This window comes from Lolium rigidum, chromosome 4 (genome assembly GCF_022539505.1).
Source record: "Lolium rigidum isolate FL_2022 chromosome 4, APGP_CSIRO_Lrig_0.1, whole genome shotgun sequence".
NCBI lineage: Eukaryota > Viridiplantae > Streptophyta > Magnoliopsida > Poales > Poaceae > Lolium > Lolium rigidum.
This window is the reverse complement of record NC_061511.1, coordinates 56353255-56362674: the sequence shown is the minus strand read 5'-3', so window position 1 is coordinate 56362674 and position 9420 is coordinate 56353255.

Here is a 9420-nt window from a genome sequence, read left to right as displayed (position 1 = left end):
AAGTGCAGTTTCGACAAGATGTCGGTGTTTGCGCTCGATGGCGCCGTTTTGCTGATGGGTGTGAGGACAGGATAGTCGATGGACAATGCCAGTGTCACGAAAATAGCGATGCAGTTTATGATATTCCCCTCCCCAATCAGATTGAACTGATAGAATTTTAGTACCAAGAGAACGTTCGACTTGCTTTTGGAATTGGTAAAACACAGTCTCAACATCAGATTTATGTTTTAACAGATAGACCCATGAAAATTTACTAAAATCATCCAAAAAACTTACATAGTAACGAAAACCACCAGAAGATCTGATGGCAGGACCCCACACATCTGTGTGTACTAACTCAAGGGGAACAGTAGAGACTTGGCTAGACAACTCATAAGGGAGCTGATGTACTTTTGCTTGTTGACATGCATCACATACATGCACAAGGGACTCTTTATTTGTGGAAGACTCTAAATTATTCTTGGACAGGATGGCTTGAACGATGGTGGAGGATGGATGTCCAAGACGCTTGTGCCATGTATCCTTGGACGTGAGGTGGGCTTGGCGAAGATGATTTGCGAGTGCACTGGATACAGGCCGGCCCGAGCTTTACCGTGAAGCCGAATTTCCTTCGTGATGCGGTCCTTGACATAAAAGGAGAAAGGATGAAGTTCAACAAAGCAACCATTATCAAAGGCAAGTTTACTTGTTGGAGATAAGATTTTTACTAATATGGGGAGAGTGCAGAACATTTTTAAGATGCAATGGATATTTCGAACCAGGTATGGAAGAGTCACCAACATGTAAAATAGGGATATGCATACCATTTGCGACCTGCTGGTCGGTTCCCTTGTAGGCTTCCTGGACGTGAAGGCGCTCCATGTCATTGGTCATGTGATCAGTCGCTCCAGAATCCATGTACCAGACAGGCTCAGAGGAGTTGTCGCCATGGTTGGAGTAGTTGGCGGAGCGGTTCGACGATTCCGGTTGAATGGCATGGTTGAACCGAGAGTAGCATCGCAGGGCATCATGCCCGTAGATACCGCAGATCCGGCAGGTGGATTTGCCACCTCCACCTCCACGTCCGCGTCCTCCGCCCTGGGCATTGCCACGCCCAGAGTAGTCACCGCGGTCACCGCCACGACCGCCGTTTCCGTAGCCACCGCCGTAATGGCGGCCTCCTCCAGGGCCACGGCCGCCACCATCGCGACCACGGCCACCTCCGCCTCGCTGCAACCAGCTGCGGCCACCTCCTCGCGACGTGTTATTGGCGGAGTGCTGGAACGGCAGAGTGTTCCCGGAGATCTGCATGGGAGGAGCGACGATCATGGTGTCCTGGATCAGGACGGGCCTGATGCGGCCCCCGATGGTGCCCCCGATGCGGACGCGTCTCCGCCACCGTCCCCGTCCACTCCATCTCATGGGCAGTCCCCACCCGATGACACGGCCCAAGACACTGGAAGTTCACCTTCCTCGCCGTCTACCTCTGCTCCGAGATCGTCGTCCTCTCCACCGCCTGCCCCTGCCCCTGGAGCACACCCTATGCGCACATGTTTGAAGAACAACATGGTCAAGCCTCTCTGTATGTTTGATGGCATTGTCCGTTATGATCCGTCCAAGCGGGCCTTCGCTGCAGAACCTATGTCACATCATGATGCCCTCAGTCATCCTTCCTGGAAAGCTGCTATGGATACGGAATTTCATGCTCTTCGACTCAACGAGCACTCGGCGCCTTGTTGCGCCTCCTCCAGGACATCACATTGTTGGCTGCAAGTGGGTTTTCAAGCTGAAGCAAAAACCAGATGGTTCCATCGATCGGTACAAGGCTCGCCTCGTCGCAAAAGGTTTCACTCAGCGCCTTGGCATTGACTACACAGATACTTTTTCCCCTGTCATCAAACCCACTACCGTTCGGCTTATTCTGTCTATCGCTGTGTCAAAGCGGTGGACTCTTCGGCAAGTGGATGTGCAAAACGCTTTCCTCCACGGCGATATTCAGGAGGAGGTATATATGCAGCAGCCTCCCGCTTATGTTGATCCCAAACATCCAAACTATGTCTGTCGGCTTCAGAAATCCTTGTATGGTCTCAAGCAAGCTCCAAGGGCGTGGTACTCCAAACTGAGCATTAAGTTGCAGTCCATTGGCTTTGTGCCTTCTAAAGAAGATACCTCGTTATTTATCTTTAATGACAGAAGGGTTACCATCTATATGCTGATTTATGTGGATGATATAATCATCGCCGGCTCCTGTCATCGAGCAGTGGAGAAACTGATGTCTGAACTGCAACGTTCCTTTGTTGTTAAGGATCTTGGACCACTATCGTATTTTCTTGGTATTGAGGTACAGCCACAGTATGATGAAATATCTCTGACGCAGACCAAGTATGCAGGAGATCTGCTTCGTAAGGTGAACATGCAAGGATGCAAGGAGATCAGTACGCCTATGCTTCCGTCAGATAAACTTAGCAAGACAGTTGGCGTTCAGTTAACTGATAATGAGGCCTTTAAGTACAGAAGCACTGTGGGAGCTTTGCAGTATTTGTGTTTGACACAGCCAGACATTTCCTTCGCTGTAAACAAGGCCTGTCAGTTCCTAGCTGCTCCTACCGATGTACACTGGAGTGCAGTCAAGCGGATCCTGAGATATGTGAAGGGCACGCTGCATGTCGGTTTGAGTATATGCCGGTCTAACTCCACTGAATTCAGTGTGTATACAGATGTTGATTGGGCCGGGTGCCCAGATGATCGTCGTTCTACTGGTGGGTACGCAGTATTTTATGGACCGAATTTAGTGTCATGGAGCTCAAGAAAACAGCCAACTGTGAGTAGATCGAGTACAGAAGCGGAATACAAAGCCATCGCCAATGGCACTGCCGAAGTGACATGGCTTCGATCTGTACTCGGGGAACTAGGAATTTACCAAGCCAAAGCTCCTGTACTTTGGTGCGATAATTTGGGAGCCACGTTCCTCACAGCAAACCCTGTCTTCCATGCTCGAACCAAACACATCGAAATTGATTTTCATTTTGTGAGAGAAAATGTTTCAGCTGGAGCTCTGAAGGTTCGGTTCATCTCGACGCGTGATCAGCTTGCTGATATATTTACTAAGGCTCTTAGCAAAGAGACGTTTGATCGAATGAGGTATGGGTTGAATCTGATTGGCACACGTTCGGATCGAGGGAGACTGTTGAACGGAGTCAGATGATTAGATGTGATACGATCCCTCACGTGATTGTCTAACTGAATTGTAAAGTAGATAGCCTCTGTCGCCGGAGCTCTGAAGGTTCGGTTCATCTCGACGCGTGATCAGCTTGCTGATATATTTACTAAGGCTCTTAGCAAAGAGACGTTTGATCGAATGAGGTATGGGTTGAATCTGATTGGCACACGTTCGGATCGAGGGAGACTGTTGAACGGAGTCAGATGATTAGTAGATAGCCTCTGTCGCCGGAGCGATCAGTTTCCACCGCGTAACACGCACGCGCCCACGTACCTCGTTTTTGTCGTATTCAACCTGCTCTCGCTTCGCGCCCAGGCAGAGACGTTTGATCGAATGAGGTATGGGTTGAATCTGATTGGCACACGTTCGGATCGAGGGAGACTGTTGAACGGAGTTAGATGATTAGTAGATAGCCTCTGTCGCCGGAGCGATCAGTTTCCACCGCGTAACACGCACGCGCCCACGTACCTCGTTTTTGTCGTATTCAACCTGCTCTCGCTTCGCGCCCAGGCAGAAAAAATGAATTGCTCCCGCAGGGATTCGAACCTGCAACCTCTCGCTCACACACGCGAGGCGCGCCTAGCAAGCCAACCATTAGAGTTACTCGTCGTTCGTGTTAACGACAGAGACGGATTATTTTTGTATCGAACGTACATGTTAGAAACGTACAAATATGAACTCTTTTTTTTTCGCGAATTCCCTTTTGTGATTTTTTCATTTGTATCAGTTATTTTAGATTGCTTAAATTTATCCTATCTATGCAATTTTTTTTCAATTCCCTTTATACAATTCCCTTTTCAATTCCATTTTGTACAATTCGCTTTCTTTATTACTATGTAAGTTGATTCATGTTTCTTTTAACCAACTATTATAATTCCCTTTTTCGGGCTTGTGGTTTTTAGGGGGGAAATAACGGGTGGGAGATTCACTTGCAACTCAAATGAACTACCACTTGCTACTCAAACTAAATACCATTTTTAAGTTTGTAAGGTAAAAAAAAAGTTGCTAAAATATTCTAAATTAAAATAAACTTTTAGGGTTGCTACGTATTTATATTTACCTTTGATAGATAACGTGTACCGGGTTGATAACTTCTAAACAAACAAAAAGGAGTCTCTAAAATATTCTAAATGAAATTAATTTTTTAGGATTGATAGTTATTCATTTTTACGATTGATAAACAACAGGTCACCGGGTTGATATGTCGCAAACTCAAAAGGATTCACTAAAATATTCTAAATGAAATACTTTTAGGGTTGGTAGTTATTCATATTTACCGGTGATAAATAACGGGACACCGGATTGATAGCTTGTAAATTAAAAATAATAGCTAAACATTCTAAATAAAATAAATTTTAGGGTTGATAGTTATTTATTTTTACCATTGATAAATAACGGGCACCGGGTTGATAGCTTGCAAACTAAAAAAAGGGTCACTAAAATATTCTAAATGAAATAATTTTTAGGGTTGGTAGTTATTCATATTTACCGGTGATAAATAATGGGGCATCGGGTTGATAGCTTGTAAATTAAAATAATCGCTAAATATTCTAGATAAAATATTTTTTAGGGTTGATAATTATTCATATTTACCGGTGATAAATAATGGGGCACCGGGTTGATAGCTTGTAAATTAGAATAATCGCTAAATATTCTAAATAAAATATTTTTTAGGGTTGATAGTTAGTTATCTTTATCATTGATAAATAACGGGTCACCGGGTTGATAGCTTGTAAATTAAAAATAATCGCTAAATATTTTTAAATAAAATACTTTTTAGGATTGGTAGTCATTTATTTTTACCGTTGATAAATAATGGGGTACCGGGTTGATAGCTTGCAAACTAAAAAAAGACGCTAAAATATTTCTAAATGAAATTAGCGTTGGTAGTTATTTACATTTACCGTTGGTAAATAATGGAGCACTAGGTTGATAGCTTGTAAACTAAAAAAAGAGTTGATAAAATATTTTTAATGAAATTAGCTTTTTAGGGTTGGTAGTTATTTATATTTATCGTTGATAAATAACGGGACAACGAGTTGATAGCTTGTAACTAAAAAAAAATCGTCAAAATATTCTAAAGAAAATTAGCTTTTAGGGTTGGTAGTTATTTATATTTACTGTTCATAAATAACGGGGCAAGGGGTTGATAGTTTGTAAGCTAAAACAATTGCTAACATATTTTAAATGATATTAACTTTTTAAAGTTGGTACTTAATTATTTTTACTGTAGAAAAAAATGCCCAAAATGCAAATACCCGTGTTGACAAGTTTTATGATTTTTACTTCTGCCACGTTATTGATGATGGTATAAAAGTAGTCCGTCTTCAACTAAAGCAAGAAGTGTTTGGTGGAGGAGCTGGTCCGTCCCGGTCTCCTCGTGCGCGCGGTCGCGGGTTCGATTCCTAGCCGCAGTGCGATTTAATTTTTACGTCCGAGCTCGCGCGGACTTTCCCGAAATGGAAACAGACAAAGCGCGATTTCTATTTTCGGAAGCTGTCGGAACTGAGCGCTGGCGTGGGATGGAGCGGTCGACCGCTAGTTAGAGTCGCCTGATACACGTATATATAAAGAGTCTTACGTCCCAGAGAGGCACGACAAACCAATCTCATCTACATTGTTTCATAAGCTTTTGGGGTCTTTCAAGCTTTGCGACGTGTCGGATGATATGGGAGGGCCTGCTCCTTATACCCTTCCTTATAGTTACTTGTGCACCTACGAACAAAAGCTTCCGACTTTGGAGCCTCGTCTGTACTGTATTGGTCAAGAGCACCCCCACTCCCCCAGGCAACATCGCAGAAATCTCGAACTCCTGAGACAACGCATCTGAGCCAACAGAGGTATCCGATAACTCACTGACACTGATATCCTGAGCCACAATCCAAATTAGCTCTCCCATGTCATTGAGCGAAACATATCCAAAAGAAACTGACCAGACCTGAGGAAATAGCAGCCTTGATAGTTGATACTGAAAGTTTAAGCGACAGATCCAAAGAGGTAGAACCAGCTAGCCACTGTCCTAAGACAGCAAAGAAATAAATCAGCTTCAGTTGATGGCCCATCTCAGTGATATTGAACACTTCTAAGTTGAAACCAATCTCAACCACATCCAGCTGGTCCAGGAGAAACTCAAAGCCATCTGCTACGCTAGGCAAGCTTAGAGATTGGGAGTAGATAAAGTTACTGAAGAAAAGCACAAGATCTTTGAACCTATGAACCTCGAACTGTATTTCGCCAACAGTTATCATCAGAACTGATCTGAACCCGGCGTTGCGACGATTGGCGGAGTTACTTCCAAGCTCATTTTCGACAGCACGATACCACCTTGACCATAACCCTCCCCTTCAAGTTCAACATCAGACCCAGTGGCGGAGCCAGGATTGGAGCAAAACCAGGGCCAAAAACTAAGCGCAAAAAAAACCACTAAAAAGCCTATGTAATAACAATTCTTTTGGCACAATTGCAAAGATGAACATACATGTTTTTTTAGAAAGATGAACACACGGTTAACTCAATTGTTAACTATCCAGTGATACCCGAGAGAAGACGATACTTGAAATAGTAGTAATGTGGTTCTAAAAGATAGTACGGAGTACCAAATCAATGGTGTTTGGTTCACCTGGTTTGGGTAGTTGCTTCATCTTAAGTTGTTTCTTCAGCTTGAGGAATTTATTTGGTTTGATGATTCAATGATTGGTTGTGTATTGAGATTAATGGTTAAGAAATAGTCATCCTGTTTTCCTAGAAGATGAAATCAATAAATAAGTGATGATTCAGTGAATTGGTTAAATCAACAAATATGAGAACAATGCATGAGTCAGTTTCAGTTGTCATTAAGAATTTGAGCTAACAAAATTATCTAGCATGAGTCGGGAGCAGTGGAGATTGGACTGGATGGAGGAGCCGGGAAACCTCGACCCTGCAGATCAGAGGAGCCACCGATCTCATGCACCACACACGAGCGGCGCGAGCGCGAGCACATGCGGACGAGGGGGGTCCAAGTCGGCTAATAACGGAGCTCCCCGGCGGCGCTCGCTCGCGCCTTGTGCAGCGACGGAAGGGGCCGAGGGAGCGAGCCAACAAGGCGGGTTGGAGGCATCGCTAGATGGATTCGCTCGTTCGCAGTTCTGCTCATTTGCTCGTATTGGGCTGGACAAGTTGGAAAAGTGTTGGAGAACAGTCGGGGCCAACTTAAAAATATGTATGGGTAACAGGCTAGAAAATACGCTGCGCCCCGGGCCATGGCCCTTCTTGCCCGGGGTGTAGCTCAGCCCCTCGGACCAAAGAGCACCACATTACCAAGCTCGACTGTACATGAAACAATACCTCTGAACCTGTAGTAGTAGCCGGAGTACCATTTTTCTTCAACAAAAATTGCAGTACCATTTGCTTTAACAATAGAGATGGCCTTAAAGTTGGACTGAAAAATATAATTGGCCACCAAGGTAGACTGAACCAAAGGGCTGGCTACGAATAAACCCTTAACTGAAGTTGATACTGTATTTCTTTTTAACTCAATGTTTACGGACAGAGCACTTGGATGTTAGATGCCCAGAGCCTCCACATTTCTTGCAGCAGATCTTCGGAGACGAATCTAGTCCATGGCCGAATTGATGACAACACACACATAATGGTTGCACATGACAATCTTTAACTTTGTGCAGTCTATGCGAATGTTGCCCAGGTAGAGGCACCGAAAATAGCAACGCCTTGGTTCCTTCAGTGAATCATCAGAGAGAAAACTAAGTGGGCCAGTAGGTCGTCTGGAAACTTGGCGCACCTCCGGGCATTTTGAATGAATATGACCATTAGCCTTCCATTCTTCAGGGATACGGACTGAAAACTGACTCAAGCAAAGATATCCTGAAGAGGATTGTGGTCACCAGAGAAGCGACGACAGACCCAAACTTCAAACTTTCAGCACAGGGTTGACCACTAGCTAGAGTATTTGAGACAGAGGGCGCAGAGACATGAATCAAGCTAGGCTTGGGACAATCTTTTAAATTATGAAACGAGAATACAAGCTTGGCCAGCTCTGTTGCCAAGGACCAATCCCCTACAGAATTCGTCTTCAGAAAATTCAGATTCGGTCTAAAGGCCGTTGGAGAGCGTTGACCATTATCAGTTATTTGCTTACCATGATGGCACTGTACCAGTTATGGCTCACACGCAATGATGCTCGGGATGAACTTATCATAGAAGACCCGCAGCGGACTGCTAGGCATATTATGGTTTTGCTGGAAGAATGACGTGCGGTAACTGGTACTGCCAAGATGCATGGGGTGAAGGAAAAAAGTACAATGGCGTCCTCCTGAGGCGGCGTGGCACAAGCTGAACGCTGATGGTGCATGGACGGCGGACGGGAACTACGGTGGCGGTGGTGTGATCATGCGTGATCACAATGGCGGGGTATACTTGCATGTGCCTGCCATTTTTTTCCAAGTGCCATGGACCCTGAAGCTGCCGAGCTCCTGTCGTGTCGGCGGGCGCTATTGCTGGCGAAGGACATGAATGTCGAGCGTGTGATGCTGGAGACGGATTGCATGGGCGCGGTGAACAAATTGCGGGACAAAGGGATGAACAGATCGGCTCAAGGGCCTCTGGTTGAAGAAATCAAGAAACTGATGAAGGGTTTCGTGATGGCTTCGGTATCTCATGTGCATTGTTCGGGTAATACGGTAGCACATAGTTTAGCTCAGGATGGCTACAAAAATAAGCGTTGTATGACCTGGTTGGGTCAGGTTCCAGACTATGTATTAGCACGGGTGACGGCTGAGGCCGAGTCTTAATAAAATGCAGCCAATTTTGATCTCAAAAAAAAGTTATTTGCTTACCTGGAAAAAAAAAGGAATAGACTGCGCAGGTTCCGGGCGTTTAGCCGGCGGTGAGACAAAGCCAAATCTGGGCAGCTCCGACGAGACTTCACAAACTGAACTTGACTTCAAAAAATCCAACTAAGTTTTAACTGCCATAGATTCAGATGGACCAGGAATCGAGGCTATGCACACAGTATCACGACGGGGCCTATTCGCCACCAGAAAGTGTTGGAAATATTAGCAAATTTCCCCATGATTTAGTAAAAAAAAAGTAGATAAAACATGACTAAAAAGGTTAAGATTAAACTAGTCATGCAAATCACCATAGAGTACAAAAGCAACAAGTCTAAACAGATTGATAAGAGCAATATGTTACCTAACAATGAGTCTGAACATGTTGCTAGG